The sequence below is a fragment of the Microtus ochrogaster genome, chromosome 17 (assembly GCF_000317375.1).
Source record: "Microtus ochrogaster isolate Prairie Vole_2 chromosome 17, MicOch1.0, whole genome shotgun sequence".
NCBI classification, from domain to species: Eukaryota; Metazoa; Chordata; class Mammalia; order Rodentia; family Cricetidae; genus Microtus; species Microtus ochrogaster.
In genome coordinates, this window is record NC_022019.1 from 26,141,318 (window position 1) to 26,162,808 (window position 21,491).

At 35.2% G+C, this 21,491-nt stretch overlaps 1 pseudogene; it reads right to left on the bottom strand.

Annotated features, from left to right (window-relative positions):
* Positions 1–10,051: 10,051 nt before the first annotated feature.
* LOC113457057 lies at positions 10,052–10,166 on the bottom strand (annotated as a pseudogene).
* Positions 10,167–21,491: the final 11,325 nt, after the last annotated feature.

Consider the following 21,491-nt stretch of genomic DNA (forward strand, 5'->3'; position numbering starts at 1 on the left):
GGAGGTGGAAACTTGTTTTTTTTTCCTTTTCTCAATAAAATAAAAAAAAGAAAGAAAAAAAATAAAGTAAAACTACAACCCAAGTTCTAAGCAAAAGGGAAAAAAAATGTAACTGATGTCTTGATGGGTATGTTTATTCTCATTATGAGATTTGCCTCTTTCCCCACTGTGTCTATGTATATCACACCTTTTTTCCTATTTGTATAATAGAAATTTAGAATATATACAATATATATTGTATCCTATCATAAATAATTTATATATAATTACTATATATAATCGCGATAGTTTGAAAATAAAGAGCACTACATAGGTAAAGGAAGGGGCTTCCTGGTAAAGAATCTGGGAAATCCAGGGAGGAACTGAATATGGTGCATATGATCAGAATACATCAATACATTTGAACAAAAATGTCCTTCGGACCCAAGCCAACACGCATGTACTCAAGTACTCCAGTCCAATGAAGAAAGAAAGACAGAAGGGAGGAAAGAAGACAGAGATGGATGGGAATCCCTCAACCTGTCTGACTATGAGCTGCATTTGATTTCTCTATTCACCTTGAATATGAGATTGTCAACCTCCTAATAGAAAGCTTTGCAAAGATTTGTTTTTGCTTGAGTGTTCCTGGAAAGCTGTGTTTGTTACTCTTGAATTTCGAGACTGCAGGTTCTCCTATTCACTTTATAGATTTTTCAGCAGCTAGATTTTATGCTTTCTTTATGTGAGTCAACACCTACACTTGCACAACATAAACTCTGAAAACGGTCTTACAATTCTGCCATCCTCAGGTTGTGAAGGCCTTGTCTCTGGCTCTCCTTATACCTGGGACACTGGCCAGTATTACAGGTTGTTTAGAGGCCATAAGTTTCAGTAAGAATTTTCTTAGCAAAGGGAACAGAGCACTTACAGGCTCGTTGTTTTATTTGCCCTTGTGCCCTGGGCCCAGAACTCTCCAACAGCTAGCTCGGAAGAGAAGAGCAGCAGTCAATGCTTTACTCTGCCTGTAGGAATTTGCCCTCCAGTTCTAGCTGCCTTTGTTGTTTTATGAATGCCCTCAGTGATTATTAAATATTTTATTCATCTTTTGTAGTTCTCTTCAGCTGCAGTTGGGTCTCATGCCAGCTATGGCCTGCTGAAGGAGGTTTTGGTGATCAACATCAGCATTTGTATTTTTACATTCTATGTGCAACTCTGTATATATTTGATGTATATAAATTATATACTGCATGCTATTGGAGAAAATACAGATTATTTATGAAAATATATTTTATAAATGTACTTATTTAAAATTGTATTAGAAATCATCAAATTTTACAGATAAATATGGGTTAAGGTAAATTTACTACTTCCAAAAGCCAAAATACTAGGCTGTTTCAAAAATTGTGTTTATGTTAACAAAATAACTACATTAAATTTTGAACCACATTCATAATGATTTTCTACATTATAAAATGAGCTTCTAGAAAGTGACTATCAGATAAAAATTCTGCTGCAATTGTTTTCATTGTTCTTTCTGACGCTTCATTGCAAATCTGCAATCATAGCTGTAGAATATTAAATCACTTGAGTATTTATGAAAGTCTTATAATAATAAAGCAAGCCCAGTAACAATTGTTAGTTTATTTTTAATGTATCCTACAGGAGTGTAAGTAAGTGAGGAGCCTTACTCATCGGTATTGTTAGATTGTCTTTGTGTGTGTGTGTGTGTGTGTGTGTGTGTGTGTGTGTGTGTGTGTGCCGAGACCAGAGTCCCACTGTCACGTACATGGAGGAGTTGCAGCTGGTATATCAGCTTCTTTGGGTATATGGTCAGAAAGCAATTTTTTGAAATAAATGATGGAGCCTTTTAATTAGTAGAGAAATTGTTGGTTTTGTTCAGCCAGGATTATCCCTAATAAACCTCATGTGTATTATAATTTTCCCAAACATGTGTTTCTACTAATAAAGTCTTGAAATTTTTTAAATAGTAAATGAAAACCCATATTTAATTTTCATTATTTATTAATAAATTTCCAATGTTTTCAAAAGTCAGAACACAATTAATAATTATAAATTCACTGAGATTTACATTATTCATCACAGGATGAAACTAATGTGCATATTGATCTATTCCATACATGTCTGACATGAGAGTACATTGACAAAATTTCTTGCAAAACTTTTACCTTTTTCTAACATTTAGTTAGCGAACATTTAGTTTTCCTGACCTCACAGTGACTGCACAGACTAGAAACCTAGTGCCACTTTTTTCTTACAAATATTAGCACTAGCTTCAGATGTCTTTATACATTCTCCTAGGAAATTGGTTTTACTACTGAGGAATTTTTTTAAACCACAAGATCCTTCAAGGATGGAAACTCCAAAGAGTGAAAACCCATCTCTTCAACTTGTTTTGCTGCAAGTATTTGAATGAAGCATCTCTTAAATCATGGAAATAATTGAGTAACATTTAATTAGAAGTAAAGAAGACTAAATATAAAATAGTATAATTCCAAGGGGAACACAACACAATATATAAATTCCTCATAATTTAGAGGGAAAATATAACTATTTGTGAAATATGTCAAAGCATTTGTACTATGTGAAAGAAAAAATTCTTTAGATTGTCACAATAGCAATGTAACATACTATTAATCAGAAATAGACAAAATAACAAATTAGTTATTATTTAGAACTTTAATAAAATTTTATATAGTTTTAAAATGTTGCTAATTAAATGATGACTATCAATCAATGTATTGAAATCAATATGAGACCTTTTGGGGAAATATATTAGAAGACAATGTTTGAATTATTAGTTTAGAATCGATCGGAAAATGCTTTCCCAAGTTTGTTTGTTCCCATTTAGTTTAGTTATTATTAGTGTATTTAGATAATACAACTTGGGAAAGCCACCAAGAAGAGTGCCATGCCTTCAGTTGAGTACAAACAAATGCTACACAGGTAGGCAAATTATATCAGGCAATAGAAGAAACCATCACAGGAAACCACAACTTTTCAAAATATAGATCAACAGATCATGGTGTGCCCACCCCCAATGGGTATATCTACAACACAACTCCTGCACTATGTTCGGAGAACATCATTCAGGTAAGGGTGGAAAGCATGTAAAAGTCAGAGGACCAAGAAGCGTACTGAGAGATTCTGTCTTATGGGAATGACAGAAAAGCCCTACAGCAACACCTAAACTGTTTGACTGCCTAAAAAAATCAGAAAATGTCAACACCAGTAACCATGTTAATAATGAAGGAAGATATATCATAGAGTCCTGTCCTAGAAAAGGAACTGCAAACAACTGATGACTGAGGATTAGTCTATCTCAGAAGTGAATCCTGGAAGTGGTTACAAAATATCAAGTAGACATCCTTGAAATCATGTTTGCAGAAGCAACAGTAAACGGGTGCAACATTCTACGTGTGTGTGTGTGTGTGTGTGTGTGTGTGTGTGTGTGTGTGTGTGTGTAAAGAAAAGAGGCCATAAATTTGAAAGGGAGGAAGCGAAGGACTGGAGTTAGAGGGAGGGAATGTGTTGCAGGTAGAAAACAGTGTATTTATCTTGTAATTAAAATTAAAAACAGAAGAAACTGTAGTACCCTCAAATAAAGAGAACATCCAACTATTGGTGTGACTATGTGCCTTTTTGCTTGTAAAATGGGAAACCACAAGGCATTTTGTATCCTCAGTGTATAGAGCAAAATCAATAGGGATAAAGTAGAATCCTGAAGTAGAGAAAAGATACTCATAATTTTATTTTACCAGTTTTGTTTTCAGGAAAATTTAATTCAAATTGTATTCATCTCTTATTTATTTAATTTATCAGTTTTGGAAACTGCCCTCAAATCACATAAAAAAATAAGGAAGCAATTTGTAAAACTGTGCAACCTTTAAAAAATAGTACCAATTTCTACCAATACCCAGATATGCACTTGTAGACATTTTCTTAATACTTATTCTTGGAAAGGACCATAGTGAAAAAAGAGTGAAGAATAGACCTTTATTTTGAAAGTTTGAGCTGGCACTCTTAGGCAGACCAATCTTTTTTTTCCCCTTGCATCTAACAAAACAGAATGCTGATCTTGCAGAAATGGCAAGACAATAATATACTCTGTCTAGGCAAGGTCACATTGAAAACTTAACTAATACTCACTAGTGACATCTTCTGAAATACACAAAACATCACAAGGCCCCCCATGCTGTCACAGAACAAATAGCAGTTGTTTCTATTTTCACCCAACAGGAAATCTCCTATATTTTGTTGTTGAATTTAGAACAGAACTCTTACTATTTGTACCTCTGTGAAAAGTAAAAACAAACAAACAAACAAAAAAACAAAACTATTTGAAAGCCATAGTTTCATGACGGGATATTTCTCATGCCTGCTTTTGCTATACTGATTATTCCATGTAGTGTGATGAAAGCCTCTATGAAAAGACCAGTGGATCCAGGTCATAGAACTACAACTCAAGTAGTCCTGGTAGACAATGGAAAAAATGTTGAGTGGAGCTTCCCGTGTAGAGAAACACCTCTGCACCTGCCTTCCTTCCCACTTCAATATTGCTTCCTTAAAATTGTAAGGCAGAATTTTTGAAGGAGCCAATGTTGCTTTTCTATGATCTATTATATCTCTAAGTACTGAAATGGGGACATTTTTCAAGTGAAAAACTCATAATCAGTAGCAAGTATTTTAAAAGGACAATTGTTAAACCCTTTTTAATAGCTAAAATTATAGGTTAATTATCCAAATCTCCTGGTAGTATTCATTGCCTGCAGGTATGTTTCATTTCCTTGGGAAGTGGTTTAAATTGTATAACAAAAAGAAGACAAGCAATTAGCTGTCCGAGAGGAATTTTATCACTTAATCTTTCCATCAGAATGGATTCAAAGAAAAAATAATTAAGAGGATAGTAAGAATTATATTTTATACAATTAAGCACTATAGTTGCAAAAATTTGTATACAGAATTAAAATATTAAAATGTTTATAAATTGCGGAAAAGATATCATTAACATTTTCTCTAGTTCTTGAATGCTTTCAGATCTCAGTATCCTTGTCATTAAAATTAATAAATTTTGTTTGTATTTTATTAAGTACTTTTTGAAGTAATTTTTCGAAAGGTAATTTTGAACAAATTGAAGTGTTTTCACAAATAAATAAAATGAAAGGGACCAAATGCTATGATAGGGAGTATGGACATATAATACCTCTCTCTTATTGTATGAAATGTGAGACACTGATTAGCCTCCTTAAATCTGTCATAACCAGAAGCTACATGCTTGTGAATCCTTACGTACTGCTTGTGCTGTTGATATGTACTTAATGTTATTGTTACTAGTGGTGAATATGCATGTCTAGCCCCTGACACAATGTGCCCAGCAATAAGATAACAGTATGTATGTCAGGAAAAACACTTGTACTGTTTTACTATCAAGGAACTTTACAGAGCACCAGAGAAATGTGATTGAATTTCTTCCAAAACACTGCTACCCTCTAAAATTCAGTGACAATATTAGAACAGCAGGCCAACAGAGTCCAAACAAGTCTGATTGACTGTTAATATTAAATCATTGTCATAAAAGGACAACAGCAGCCTTCTGACAGAAGTGCAGGATAAACACATTATGCCTTTGTTCTGAAGACCTTACCTCTCCTTCTCAGAATTATCACCACTGTGAAACTAACATGGGATAACACCAGAATTGTGAAGCAGGTTCTTTGTAAGCATATATATTCATAATGAATTGTGAGGAGAGTCAGACACTCTCAGCTTCACATTTGAGCATTGTGATTCACTCTAGATAAAATTCATGAAATACTTCATGATTTTAATGAGAAATCATGAAGCAAAACTAAAATGCAAAATAACATTCTCTTACAGATCTATACAAATGGAAACAAATCATCTTCATCAGAACATACTGATAATATATTCTTGGTTTCCTTCAGTTAATTATTTCATACAAGCAATACTGTAACCATTGCTCAGCACATATCAACATAAATGAATTAACTACCATCTCATTCATTCCTAAATCTAATATTAATATGATTAAGATTTTCTGGACATAGAACAACTACTTTTTGTCCTAATACATTTCTTGCATCTTCATTAATATACAAAGCAAAATTTGCATTTGAACAATTTCTATTACTTAACATCTACATTTAATTTCAAAGGCATAATAATGTCTGAAAATTTATTTTTATTAATAATGTGCATATTCAATTAAGCTATGGAAAAATGAGGTAATATTTTATACTCTATATTAGGAACAAAGAAGTGTTAGGGAGATATAATACTTTTCAAGAACTTATCAATTTGTCAGCAGCTAAAAGGAATTTGTTTAGGAAGCATGTATGTGACAATAATAAAATATATATGTCCTCATATTAATTTATTCACAAGTATTTACAGCATAAAAAAACAATTCGTTATGGTAAGTCAGTGAAAAAACTCAAAATATCATATACTGTATTAGGGAATATTGAAATAATTGTAATACAAAATAGATACTTGTGCTTAAATTAGCACATATATAATAAATCACAGAAACACACATACATCAAAAGCAATCATGCAGAAGTAGATGATTTGAAATGAAATCCTGAAGATCTCTCCATGACCAAGAAAGAATAGAATATCTCATTTCATGTGTAATTTTGTTTACAAAAAATATTTGAAAAAGCACTTTTATAATTTGTCTCCTAATGCTTGCAAAACTTTGCAAATTTATGACATAAGTGGCTTTCTCCACTATGCTTTAAAATAAGCATTCTCGTCATAAGTGAAAAGATTTTGTGGCCAAAGAGTACCCTAGGGTCTAGAAATGCCATAAAAATCACACTCTACAACAGGCATCACACAAAAGATTTGCTGGTAAAGGGTAAAAATGGAAAAGGCTGCTTCTATGCAGGGATGGAAAATAGAAAGACCAGGCATCCATCGCACAGACTTTATCTGGCTATGGAACATGTGCATAGGAAAATACACGAAGGTGGAAATGGGAGGCATCAGTAGTTAGGGGGCCTTGGTGCTGAATTATGAAGGCAGTAAAGAACCTGGTTGTGGATTGTGAGTAAATCTTCATTGGCTAATAATAAGAAAATTATGCTCCCAAATAAGGCCAAAATATTCAACAGAATTTTTATTTTTTGCCAAAGAGTTAATAGACACTAATAATAATGATGACAGAACAGGCGTGAAGAACTCATTCAAATCTGTTAATTTGGCTATAAATAAAAATAAAGCATATAGATAACAAAACAAGTATTGGCAGTTTTCCACCTTTTTTTCCCTCTCAAGGCAAACCATATAAAACTAAATAACTATTTTACAAACATGTTAAAGTCTCAAAGTTTGGGGAGATTTTGTAGTTGTACTTATACCTTATATTTTGTACTTGTACCTTATATAATGGGTGTAATAAACTGTTTTGTAAAATAAATTGAGAATTAACCCAGGAATCAGAATATTATGAATACAATAATATGAATATTGTACTAACTGTAAGATAAAAATATTTTGTATATTATTTGAATGAAGGCATCTAACTAACTCAAAAACAAAACATATGCATAATTCCGTGCATAATTAAGCCCACTGTTTATTGTAAACAAATGCATTCTATTTTCTGTAATTAAGGGTGTGCCTAATTTCCACAATAAGTTAATATTTATGTAAATTTCACAGCTAAATGAAAATTAACCTGTATCTTAAGCTACGTTATGGTGTTCTCATGTGTGATGAGAATGAGCTTCATACAGTAAAAAGAATAATGTAAGATGAAGAAAGAAAAGGAAATCAAATTTGCTTTGATTAATGTGAGTGGACCACTAATAGTGATTTCCTTTGTCTCCAAATTGAACTAATGCCAAGCTGAATTTTCCATTTGTCTTGAGCACAGGGATCTATATCCCAAAATGTATTGCTTTTATTTAAGAGGGAAAAAAAATCCTACTTGTTTTTCAAGTACAAAAACAAGTCAATTTTCCAGTAAAAGAAACTGTCTTTGTTTTTACAAAACAGACATTTTAAAGTGAATTGAAAATTTATTGATTATCCCAGTGTGGTGTTTTGTAAAGATGACTTCACCCATGAGCAAATGAAGGCTAAACTTATTTCTGTGTTCTATAGCTTCATGTTAATTTTCAGTTTAACATCTAGTAAGGTGGCATTAATGTAAAACTTTCCAAGTCTGCATCCCTCCCTTCTCCCTGTGAAGTAGTGCCTGGCTCTTTTTCCCTTTAGAAGCATATATATGTTTTGCATTAGCATAGACTTTGAACTTCACAAGTAGAGAGAGCACAAGGTTGGTTTTATGCTAACTTCAAATTTACCAGCATCTTATGGGAAATTGTTCTCAAGGAGCCTTCTCTGGTATTTTCCAACCTTGGAGAATATGTGCTTTCTATGTACCAATTACAACTTTGTAATTTAGGAGAAGTTGATTAGTAATAAAACATGCATTGCATCAGAATGTATATTTTGAACTGGTCAGTGTTGTATTTTCATTGTAATGCTATCTTGCAGACTATTTTACATTCTTTCATCTTTAATTAGCATGTAGCTTCTACATTTATAAGGCTGCATATGTAAATTTCAAATATCTTCATTTCCAACTTAAAAATAGTTTTTTGAAAATTATGGTCCTTGAGTATTATTTGTTTTTAATTTCAGCAAATAAGTAAGTGAACATAATTTATAAGTTTAACAAATAAATACATGAAAGCAGTACTAATTCTAACAGATGAAATGTTTTATCACTTTTTTCTTCATTTCTCAAGATCTTGAAAGTTTCATGCATGTGTGTAAGGTACTCTGTGCCTCACTCCGTCCTCCAAATTATAGATTACGTTACAGTAGAGCAGAACTAACAGAGACAACCACAGTTAGACAACAGACAGAGAGTGAAAGACTTTGGGAAACTCTGTATTCATTTAATCCCTCCTCCAGGGTAAAGCCATCTATGCAGAAGAGGAGGCCATAAGATTATTGGAGCCAGAGGTGATAGATGACTTTATGGTGAATATCATGCAGGCACAATAGTAGTATGCCTTTTAACCACATTAACTCATTAACACTGTGGCTACATGCAGAAGACTTGAACAGTTTCAAGCCAAACAGGGTCCCAGAACATCCAGGAGGAAGTGAATACTGGCTCTCACACCTAAGGAATTAGGTTTTGTACTTGATACCTTCTCTCATAGGGATATTCATTTTCTATGGACAGTCACCAGTTACATCAACCACACTTCAGAATAAGAGCAGCTGGCCAACCCGAAATAAACTCCATGTTTTGTTTTGTTTTGTTTTGTTTTCATGATTTTTTTGTTTGTTTTCTTTTATTTTGATTTTTTGTCCCATTATATTTCTTGGTTTAAATCTTCATTTATATATGGTTTTTGAAAGTGAGAGAAGAGAGAAAGGGGAGAAGGAGAGAAAGTAACATTGGATAAATAGAGAATTGGACAGGGTCTGGGAAGAGATGGGGGAGAGAAATATAATCAAAATCAATAAAAATGAATTTTAAAAAGGGTAAGAAAAGAATAAAAACATTGGTAATTTTCAACCCCATTATCCTCTCCCTTGCTCTTTCCATTCTGCTGCAACCTTTCCTCTCCCAAAAGAATCTTCCTCCTTAATGTCCTAAGTCTGTGTGACTCACTGTGCTTAATTGGAGTTTACGAAAAACCTTGATCAGAGGTCCTTTGCTTCAACCGTGACTTAAAGAATATGACTGAGTGGGGTGGGAAGAAAGTAAGTGTCATGAGATGGAACCATGTGCAGTGTGAAGAAGTGTTCTAGGCAGCCTGTAACTGTTGAATTTGCTCCAACTGGAGCTGTCTTTTCATGTTTAAATTATTCTTTTTCCTTTATTTTTATTTTATTTATTTATTTATTTATTTTTTGGTTTTTCGAGACAGGGTTTCTCTGTGGCTTTGGAGCCTGTCCTGGCACTAGCTCTGTAGACCAGGCTAGTCTCGAACTCACAGAGATCCGCCTGCCTCTGCCTCCCAAGTGCTGGGATTAAAGGCGTGCACCACCATCGCCCGGCAAAAAAAATAAACGCTTCACGAATTTGCGTGTCATCCTTGCACAGGGGCCATGCTAATCTTCTCTGTATCGTTCCAATTTTAGTATATGTGCTGCATTAGCTAGATGATAAGAACATTAGTTTGGCACGTGATTAGTTGATTGTTTGATGACTGCTTGCTTCACACATAAGTAGGGGGTGTACCTAGGATCTTGTATATGCTACACAAGTTTTGTGATATAAATCCTCCGTCTGAGAACTATAATAATCCTCATTGACAAGGTCTTTAATCACACAGTGTTATATATTAAGTATTTTAGTACAAATGATTCTACCATAAGCGAACAAAGAGGCAAGGTCTTTTAGGAAACCATGACTAAGTTACATGTGGATTATTTGCTTTATAATAGTTTTAGTGTTATTCAGTGTGTTTGTTTACTTGTGTGTTTGTTTTGCTTTGTTTTTTTAGTTTTGTATTGTTTGAAACAGAAAAGATTTCATTTAATTTACGCCTTATATTGAAACCAGATCCTTTTCTCATACAATTATCCCGAATACAATGTCCTCTCTCTCCGTTCTTCCCAGTTGCTCTCCACATCCCTCCCATCCAGACCCATTTTCTCTCTCTCCTTAGAAAAGAATAAGGCTCTTCGATATAACAACCAAACATAACAAAATAAAACATAATACAATAAAACAATAACCATCACATCAAAGTTGGACAAGGCAAATCAACAAAAATAAAAGAGCCCCAAGTAAAGGTACATGATACTTAAGAGTTTAAAGATGGTAATCTTTAATTTTACTATTTCAAAAATTGTATATATAGTTATGAACAATTTAGGGGAAAATCAACCATAAAAGTGGTAAGTATACAATAATTTGGGAAATATTACATTAATTTTCCCCTGAGGGCAAGAAAACCAACTCAGCTTACCCGCTTTGTAGGCTCTACTTTTCCTTTGTTTATAAAGAACTTTTAATTGACACAAACTCAGTTGTAATCAGTATGGAAGATAGCCTGAGTTTGTTCCAATTAGATTTTATTTATGGACAATTAAATGTGAACTCCATGTACATTTCATTTGTCATAGAGTATAATTCTTCATTTTAATTTGTTTTCAATCATTTTTTTTTAAATCAGGCTGATAATCTTTGCTTGGAAAAGCACCTGCTCAGGACCTGGAAACCAAAGACACAAGGATCTTCAGGGAGGCAGAAGAGAACTCGCTCCTGTAAATCATCACCTCCACACTCACGGTGTGGCACACGCACACACATATCCACACGTGCAGGTGCGCACGTCCGCACATGCACGCACACACACGAAATAAAAATTAATCAAAGATAAAAATAGTCAAACTTTTTAACTGGGTTTTATCAAAGAGTCTGCCTGACTTTTCTGGTATCACTATAGACAGGTGTAGCAATTTTAGTCGTTCACAACACTGGAATTGCATTCTCTCCGAGTTCTGGAAAGCGCCAATGTAAAGACTATTTCACTGGGCAGAGATGAAGGTGTTGGCAGAGCTTTGATGTCTACAGAAGCACATGGAAAGATTTCATTCTTGTCCCTTCTACCTTCCAGTAGCTTCTGGCATTTGCTGTCATCTCTACATTTTCCTCTTCATAATTGGTCCCTGGTGCAATGTTGTCCTTCCTTCTTCCAGCAAGCTCTACCTTCTATCATGAGTCTCTTTTACGTGACTATTCTGGTATGTTATTCAAAAGAAAAACCATGAAAGTTTTCTTCCTATATTGATAAATAGGAAGAATTTTTCCAAGAAAAAAAAAGAGATAAATAGTATAAGAACATGAGATACCTTGAATTATCACTTTAGAGTTTTAAAACATATAGTAACAAATTATAAAAATGCATTTTAGATATGAGCAAACTTTAGTTCTTTGTGAAGTGAAGTAAATAGGAGACTCACCAGTCTTACCAGCAAGCATAACCGAGGAATAATTAGAAGTCAAGCTATGATTGCTTTCAAATTGCAAGTATTCCAGGATGTGAATAGCTATATGGCTACTTTGGTTTGTGTGTTCTTTGAATTTATCAATATGAAAATTGCTATTGCAAATTAACCTGGGTATATTTAATGTTTCTTTTTAAGGGATGAGATAATAAAAAATGAATACTAAATTATATTATTCTTGATTACTATATGTTATAAATACTTGAGAGAAAATAATATAAAATTAATTTAGATGGTATTTAGAAAACTGACCACACAGTGCTTGAAGAAAATGTGTAGTGGTGCTGCGTATTGAGAAAGCAAGGTGCCCACTCTTCTATTTTTACCAACACATGATCATATGAAATGGGACCTCTACCTTTTTGAGACAGTGAAAGCATATCACAGTATTATACACAAAGTGTAAGTTATCTAAATGTGGCAAATGACTGGGTGTAAAATCAGAATGCAAAAAAAAATGTGTTTTTTTTTATTTTAATGTGTTGGTGTGGTCTCTTAACTTCCAGGAAAATACAGAGAGAAAGAAGACACTTTTTAAAAAATAAAAAATAAAAACCCTCACATGTTTTATCGAAGAATGGAGTACAGAGTAGCCTAAGCTTTGAAAACTAATAGTTAAAGAGCAAATGGATTAAGAAGGTCAAATTCTTTGATTGTAGTTCCTTTAGCCAGTACAGGAGCTCAAATTAAGTAGTGGAAGGACTGGTTTCCCTATAAAGCCTGTCAGAAAAAAATAAAAAATAAAAAAGTAAAAAAACAAAAAAAAAACTTTTGAAATTGTCAAAAATTCAGTTTCCATCCAGCCTCCCTTCTCCTCCCATGCTCCCAATTTTCAGGCAATCTATTTTGACTTTCTAGGTGGACTTTGTCTATTTTGACTTTCCAGGTGGATCTATATATGGTTAATTTAGGGTTCACCTTGTTACTTAGCTTCTGTAGGATCACGAACTATGGGTTCAATACCTTTATTTATAACTAGATTCCAATTACGAGTGAGTACATATCATATTCGTCTTTTTGGGTCTGGGTTACCTCACTCAAGATGCTGTTTTCTAGTTTTCATCCATTTGCATGCAAATTTTAAGATGTTATTGTTTTTTACCACTGAGTAGTACTCTAATGTGGAACAGGAGGCATGAAGTGGAAGAAGAAGGAGAACTTGAGGGAATAGGATAATTGTGATGGAGGAATGACAGAGATGAAAGCAAGGAAAGAGATATGTTGTTTGAGGGAGCCATTATTAGACTAGCAAGAAACCTGGCTCGAGAGAAAATCCTGGTAAACCACAAAGAATGACCCAAGCTGAGACCCTAAGCAATAGAGGAGAGGGTGCTCAAACTAGCCTTGCCCTGTAGTCAGACTGATGAATATCTTAAATATCACCATAGAACCTTCATCCAGCAATTGATGGAAACATCAGAGACCTGCATTGGAACACTGGACTGAGCTCCCAAAGTCAAGGGTTTTTTTTGTTTTTTTTTTTTTTTTTTTTTTTTTTTTTGTTTTTCGAGACAGGGTTTCTCTGTGGCTTTGGAGCCTGTCCTGGAACTCGCTCTGTAGACCAGGCTGGTCTCGAACTCACAGAGATCCGCCTGCCTCTGCCTCCTGAGTGCTGGGATTAAAGGCGTGTGCCACCATCGCCCAGCATCCAAAGTCAAGTTAAAGAGTGAAATGAGTGAGAATATGAGCAAAGAGGTCAAGACCATGATGAGTACACCTACAGAAACATTTTACATGAGCTAATTGGAGCTCCCCAACTCCAGTTATACTGGGAAGGAACAAGCATGGGTCCAAGCTGGTCCTTCTGAATGTGTTTGACAGTTGCATGGCTGAGGCAGACTGAGGGGCCACTGCCAATGGCACCAGAATTTATCCCTACTGCATGTACTGGCTTTTTTTGGAACCTATTCTCTTTGGATGGATAATTTGCTCAACCTAGATATAGTAGGGAGGGCCTTGGACCTTCCCTAAAGAATGTGTCTTTCTCTCTCTGAGGAGTAGATGGGGGTGTGGTGAGGGGGTAAATTCAAGAAATGGGAAAAGGGGAGGGAGTTGGAACTTAGATTGATATGTATAATGAAAAAAGATAGTTTGTTTTGTTTTTAAAAATAATAAAAATTAAATTAAATTTTAAAAATCTGTCTCCAAAAATCGCAGAAAGGGTCAAAAATTTTTAATTAATTAATTAATTATATTATTACTTAAAAATTTCCAATCCAAATTCCTCCTCCCTTCCCTCCTCCCACCCTCCTCCCTCTCTCTCCACAGACCCTTCCACCCACCCCCTCCAATCCTAACAGAGAGCCATGCACCCCTCCCTGAGGAAAGTCCAAGGCCCTCACTACTACAGCTTGAGAAAGGTTCACATCCAAAGGGAATAGGATCCCAAAAAGCAGGTACACACAGTAGAGACAATTTCCAGTGTCACTATCAGTGGACCCTCGGTCTACCCCAGCTGTCAACCCCCTTCAGAAAGGCTTGGTTGTTCCCATGCTCATTCACTCCCAGTCCATTTGGAGTTGGTGAGCTCTCATTAGCTCAAACAAACTGTCTCAGTGGATGAATCCCTCATGGTCTTGAATTCCTTGCTCATACTCTCGCTCCTTCCACTCTTCAACTGGATCCTGGGAGTTCATTCCAATGTTCCAATGGGGGTCATTGCCTCTGTTTCCCATCTGTTATTGGATGAAGGTTCTATGATGATATTTAAGATAATCATCAGTCTGACTACAGGGTAAGGTCAGTTCAAACATCCTCTCTTCTATTGCTTAGCGTCTTAGCTGGGGTCATCCCTGAGTTCTTGGGCATTTTTCTAGAGCCAGGATTCTTGCTCTTTTAGAAGTATGTGATAAATTGTAACTATGCAGTATAAATATGAATATACTATGAAGAGTAAAAAGACAGTTAAGCATTTTAAAATCTTTATTAATCAAAACTGAAGAACACAATCAACCCTAATTGAATGAAAATGAAAAGATAAGAGAAACGAAGGCAGAATCTTAGAGAACAATATTTTCAAATGATGTTTTGGATAAAGTGATTAAAAAGACAAAGTAGACAACATTTAAAATGTCTGAGCTCACACCAAAGTACTAAGTCAAGAGAGTAGAATAGAACAGAGTAGAAAAATAAACAAGATTATGTCATGTTGATTTAAAACCATGTGCATCCAATAATCATGAAGAGTCACACAGGAAGCTTTACACATTCAGAGGATCCAGGAAACTAATATGATATAGTAAAATACTGTAAACTCATTATGCTTTCACAATAATTATTCTTTATTTAATGTTTAAGTCAACTTTATTATAAAATACTGCATTCAAAAAGATCCTTAAAAGAGATTGGTTTTAGAATTTTGACAAGTATTGATCAATGTAAAGCAATATTGCCAGATCAAAGTTTGAGCACATGTTTAACTTAAAGATACACAGATGCTAAAATGAAAAAACAAGAGAGATACTGATGCATAGAGAAGTGGAGAGAACTTCAGTAAAACATAAGTTAATGTTTTCGAACCAGATTTGGCAGAGTAATGACATCTGTCTACCTTAAGGGGCTGGATGGCTGGATGGACAAGCAGTTTTTCAGTCTTTGGTAATAATCCGCTACTAAAAGACTTTAATTTCAAGTGCATTTCTAAAACAATGCATAACTGATTCCAGCAACAAAACATCCAAAGGTTAGCAAATTACAAGCTTTTTGAAGTTTGACAAGAAAAAAGGAAACCTGCTTTGTTCTCCCCAGGTTTTTTTTCTGACTATATTTAATTAAAGAGCCCATTATTCACAGCATGTCCATTAATTTCCTGTGGACCAAGTGTGAAATGTCTTTCTAAAGCAGAATATGAGTCTCTGGCTATCAACAGCGATAAATTGGCTCAAGTCTCTGGGAAAATTAAACTCTTTGGTCAGAAAACAAAACTGAGTCATTGATTTAATGTGCTGGCATTGATCCATGGGTATTTGCATTTCAGGTCTTATTTGTTGACCAGGTGAATAAGTCTCAAAGAATGCAAACACATTATGTCTAGAAAAATAATTAAATTACTAAAGTTGGCCACAGCAGGAAAAACTACGGCAAGCCATCTTTCAGCAAAAATCCCTGCAGAGAGCTATTGAGTGTTTGGAGGTACTTAGAGGTACTTTAAATGGTATTCTTTAATTTTAATCTAGGCAAAATGCTTACCAAGGGTCTGGAGTGTGGACCAGTAACCTTACACAATGCGGCCAAACTAAAATTCAAAAGAAGTAATTTTGGAAAAGGAGCTTTTCAATAAAGGATGAAATTAATATGAAGTCATTAGGGTGAGGATGAAAACTACTTTGACTAGGATTTTTGTCAAAGAAAAGAGATAACCTAGATATACTGAGAAAAATTCACATGCGTATACAAAAAGCAGCAGGATGTCAGGTAGCCAGGAAAGTATTGGGCTATCACCAGAAAGGAAGGTCTACATCCAGACTGGATGCTGAATTTTCAGCCTCCAGAACTACGCAAACAAAAAAATTGTAATTAGTAGAATAGACTGACTGACGCATAGTGTAAGTGGTTGCTCCTCCCTCTTTAGTATCCAAGTAAAACAAGGTACTAACGTAAAAGAAAAGGAAAATAAAGAAAAGATAAGACACAATGACAAATTGTTTCCTAGATTTTTTGTGGTAGTCAAAAATATGAAGCACACCTATCCATGGAATCCTCACAGCAGAAAAGTTGGGGTTGAGGATTTTCTCTGTGATAAATCATTTCATCTTCAGAATAACACAGTTAATTAGACAACAGCATGCTCACTTTGCAAATGAAAGATTAAAAATTTAGTGTTCCTAAGGAACGTGTGTAAGTTCCCTGATTTGGGACACCTAAAATGTGATTCAAGAGTGTGAGTTTGAGATCCAAATCTGTCGTTTCAATTTTAGATGTCATTTAATTTAGCAGATAGTTGGGACGATTTCAATTGTCTCTTATTTAGGTATATAAGATGTGTAAAAGACTCACATATATTTAGCTTTGTTGAAGGAGGAATATTCTTAATATTTGTATTACTATAGCGGTAGAATATTTTTACAGGCAAAGTAAATACCTGTACTCATTGTGTCTAGTTTACAGTTTCATGTGCGTGTGTTTGTGTGTATACATTTATGCATGTGTCTCTTTTTATATATGCTCCTTTTGTAGAGATGGGGATTAAACCCATGGAGTCACACAAATATTGCCACTATGATACCTCCACTTCTATAATTTTATTGCATTTAATATCATTAAAATTATACATTAAATGTACAGCTATTAAACTGCAAATTGCTTGCTATTACATTTGTTACTCTACTTCACACAATGTTATTAGTAACAACTTAATAGTTAGAGAAATAAGCTGGATCAACTTATTTCCAGCAAGGAATGAAGCACAATTAACAAAAACTCTGCAGCACACAACGCCTGTCTGTGCTCTATGTGCTACCATACAGTTCTTGAGCTTCGGGCAAGGGGCTGGAGACTGAAACTTACAAAGACACACAGACAGAGAGACAGAGACACGGACCTGTAAGAAGTCTACTGGTAAGAAATCCTTTATTCCATAACACCACGGAGGATTATAGACCCAACACAGTCAGGTGGACCAACAGGTGCAAACCGTATCCTCTGATCCTCAAGGCCAAGGCAACACAGTGCTCATGAAGCAGAGCTGGTAAACAACTTTGACACAGGTTTCAGTAGCTCAAATCAGAAGGAAAGTAGAAACCACAACAGGGAAGAGCATCTGGAGGCCAGGACTCCAAATGGTCCCAACAAAACTCAGAGAAATTGGGGTAAGAGCCAGCCATTGGCTCTTAACTTGACCTTTGACCTCACTCTGAAATGAAGAATCTGCCCCCAGGAATCTCAGAATGGGACTGTGACTGAGAGCTATCTTCTCCCTTTTTATAATTCTTTCAAGTGCTGGGATTAAAGGTGTGCACCACTGGGATTAAAGGCAGTCACCCTCGGTTTCTATGGCAACTAGTGTGGCTATTGAGATTAAAGGTGTGTGCTACCACTGCCTGGTCCATAAGGCGGACCAGTGGGGCTGATTTACTCTCTGATCTTCAGGCAAGCTTTATTTATCAAAATACAAATGAAATGCCTACTTAGCAGGTAGGCTAAGTACACAATTTCAACTGTCACTACCATCCTCCAAATTCAATAGCCACCCTGTCTGCTCCCTGGCTCTGAGTAGACCACCTTTTGCAGGCTCTCTTCACCAGCTCCCCTCTGATCTCCAGGGAATCTCACAGATTTTCCCCTCCAAACTCTCTGCCTCACATTTATTGCTTTCTCCCAATTCCCAACTTCAAAAGGCGTTCGCTGAGTAATCAAAGACTTCTCTGGCCAGGGGAACAGGCAGGCTAATTGATCCCAACTCCAGGATGCCTTCTCTAGGAACCCATAAACAGCACCTGAAAGAAAAGCAAGGTAGCTCTCAAAGCAGGGAGGCAAACTTCATATGTTCACTCTCCCACCTCTCCTCTCTGTCCAAATCCCTAATCTTAACCCCAGCTTTGCAGGCTACAGTTATAGCCTCTTCTCATGATCTGCCTTCATTCCCAGAGGACTAAGCAGATCCTAGTGGACCATGATAACTTCCTTCCTCTTGAGGCACCTCATTCTAGTCGATTCTTAATCCTAAGTATTGACTCCACATACCTAGGATCTCATTTTATCTGTAACTCTCAGTGGTTACACCTATCAAGATCTCAAAGCAGATTCCAACCTGGCAACACTTTCTACGTATGAAAGAGGACAACAGAAACCAGAGAACAAAACACCAACCAAAAATGACAGGACCAGATATCAGCACCTTTAGTTATAATCCTCTCAATCACAGGAGTCTGGACTCAAACATAAGGACAAAACCAATAAATAACAGCTAAGACAATAGGTCTCTACCAGAGCCTAGCAACCCTACCCTGAGTATTGCAACATATTTGATGCATAAGACAAAGACATTCAAAAGCCTTTGAGAATATGACAGAGGTAATAAAAAGGTAAATGGATGAATCTTTTAAAGATTTGGTGAAGCAAATAATGGAAAAAATAAAACAGTTAAAACCATGAAAGTGAAAATCTAATTTATATGAAACCCAATCTCATAGAAATTCGGAAATGAAAATCTTAGGAGCTCAAACTGGAAACAGAGGAAATTTTCACCTACAGATTACAAAAGATGCAGGAGAAACTCTTAGACATTAAATGTACTACAGAAGAAATGGACATTTTTATCATAAAATTCTTAAATCTATTACTGGTGTAAAACATCCAAAAAATCTGGAACACTATGAACATACTAAATCTAAGAATAATCAGACTAGAGGAAGGAGAAGAAGCATGGGTCAAAGGTACGGAAAATATTTTCAACAAAATCATAAACATAAATTTCCATACCTAAAGAAAGAGATGTTTATCATGGTACAAGGGATATTCAGAATTTTAAATATATTAGATTTGAAAAAGAAAGTCCCCTTGGAACAGAATAATCAAAATACAAAATGTAGAGAACAAGAAAGAATATAAAAAGATGCAAGGGCGAAAAATCTAGAAACATATAAAGGTAGGCCTATTCAAATCAAATCTGACTTCATAGTAGAGACTCTGAAAGCCAGAAAACATGTACAGATATTCTTTAGAATTTAGAGATCATGGTTAACAACCCACAGTACTATATCCAGCAAAGCTTTCAATCTCAGTACAGGAAGAAAATAAAACTTTCCAAGTTAAAATTGACTTTAGGCAATGTCAGTCCACAAACCAAGCCTTATATAAAGTGTTAGAAGGAAAACTTCAACATAAAATGATTAATTCCACTTAGGGAAACATAAGGAATAAAAAGTTCCCAGACTAGCAAATAAAAAGAGGAGAATTACTCATATATACACACCCAATTTAGGTAGGCAGGGAAAGCTAGGCTGAATGCTGGAAGAAAGAAAGCAGAGTCAGAGAGAAGTCATGGATCCTCTGCCTGAGAGAGATGCTGGGAATTTTATCCAGTGAGCTACAGCCACATGGCAATATATATATAAACAGAAATGGGTTAAATTAATATAAGAGTTAGCCAATAAGAAGCCAGAGCTAATAGACCAAGCAGTGATTTCATTAATACCATTTCAGTGTGATTATTTTGGTTCTGGTAGGCCAGGACAAAAAAGTCACATCCTAAAAAGTACTTTCCTAGAACTATATTCAACAATCTGTCCTTAATCTCCTGCAACTGTATCTTGTTACATCACATTATTTTCAAAAAAATAACAAAATATATATTCATTAATAAAATATCCAAGAGTTTTTGTGTCTCAGACTTCATTACATCTGGCTCTTGTTTTTAAATCTTTCTCTTTCAATGACTTTTTATCATTATACAATATCTTCATATAAAAATAGTTGTTTCCACGTTTCTTATTCAGTAGATCCTTTTTCAATTTGTGTGTTATTTTAGGTGGATAGTTTTATTTAATTTAGTGTATTATTTTACGTTCTTTGTGAAAAATCAATCTCTAAATTTCCTTGAGACTCAGACATGAGAGACAAGTATTCCCCTTTAGTTTGCTTGTGCTCCATAAAAGCCTGGTTTATACTTAGTGAGAAGAGAACTGTGAGTCGGGAAGAAATGAACAAGGTAATTGCCCATCTGTTGATAGTGATCTAACATCCCAGAGAGAACTTGCCAATACTGAGTGTGTCTTGTTCTCTGTAAGCAGGAAAGACAGATTCTAAAAGCAGCTGGCACACTTGTTTATTTGCTAGGATGTACCAATATTATTCTGCATTATATTTAATGGACCACAGTACACATTATATTTGCTTAATAATATGTTTGACCTAATACAGTCATTAGTGAAGACGATAATCAATCACAGTGATATATTGTGACCTTTCATGTAGTGGAAGTTGTGATCATCTCAGGTGATTTATGATCCAGACACAGATTGGAAGGAATTAACTGTGGCTCAAGTCTGCTATGTAGGAAAGCACTGTACACATGTAGACTCTGTTCATCAACACAACTACAGATGACAGTGTTTGCTATGCAAAACTGAAGTCTAATTCATTTAACAGGAATGATACTCAAAGGGCAATTCAAGAACTGTAACCACATTTGATAGTATAGTGGTAATATGCTAGTTGTTTGTTTTTCTTTTTTAAAAATAATGTATTCGGGTTTTTTTTGCATTTCACACAATGCCTCCTGGTGATATTCATCATCCTACACAAATCATCCCAGCCAGTTGCTGCTCCCCACACACCTAACTTTACTTCTTTTTCCTCCTCCCTCCTCCACCAGTTTATTTCTCTCTCCCACTCTACCCTTCCCTCTTTCTTTCTCTCTCTCTCTCTCTCTCTCTCTCTCTCTCTCTCTCTCTCTCTCTTTCTCTCACGTCCATATTGAAAACAGTTTGTATTGATTGACCATTTCTGTCAGTAAAGCCTGCCCTGAGGCCTTCACTGAGTCC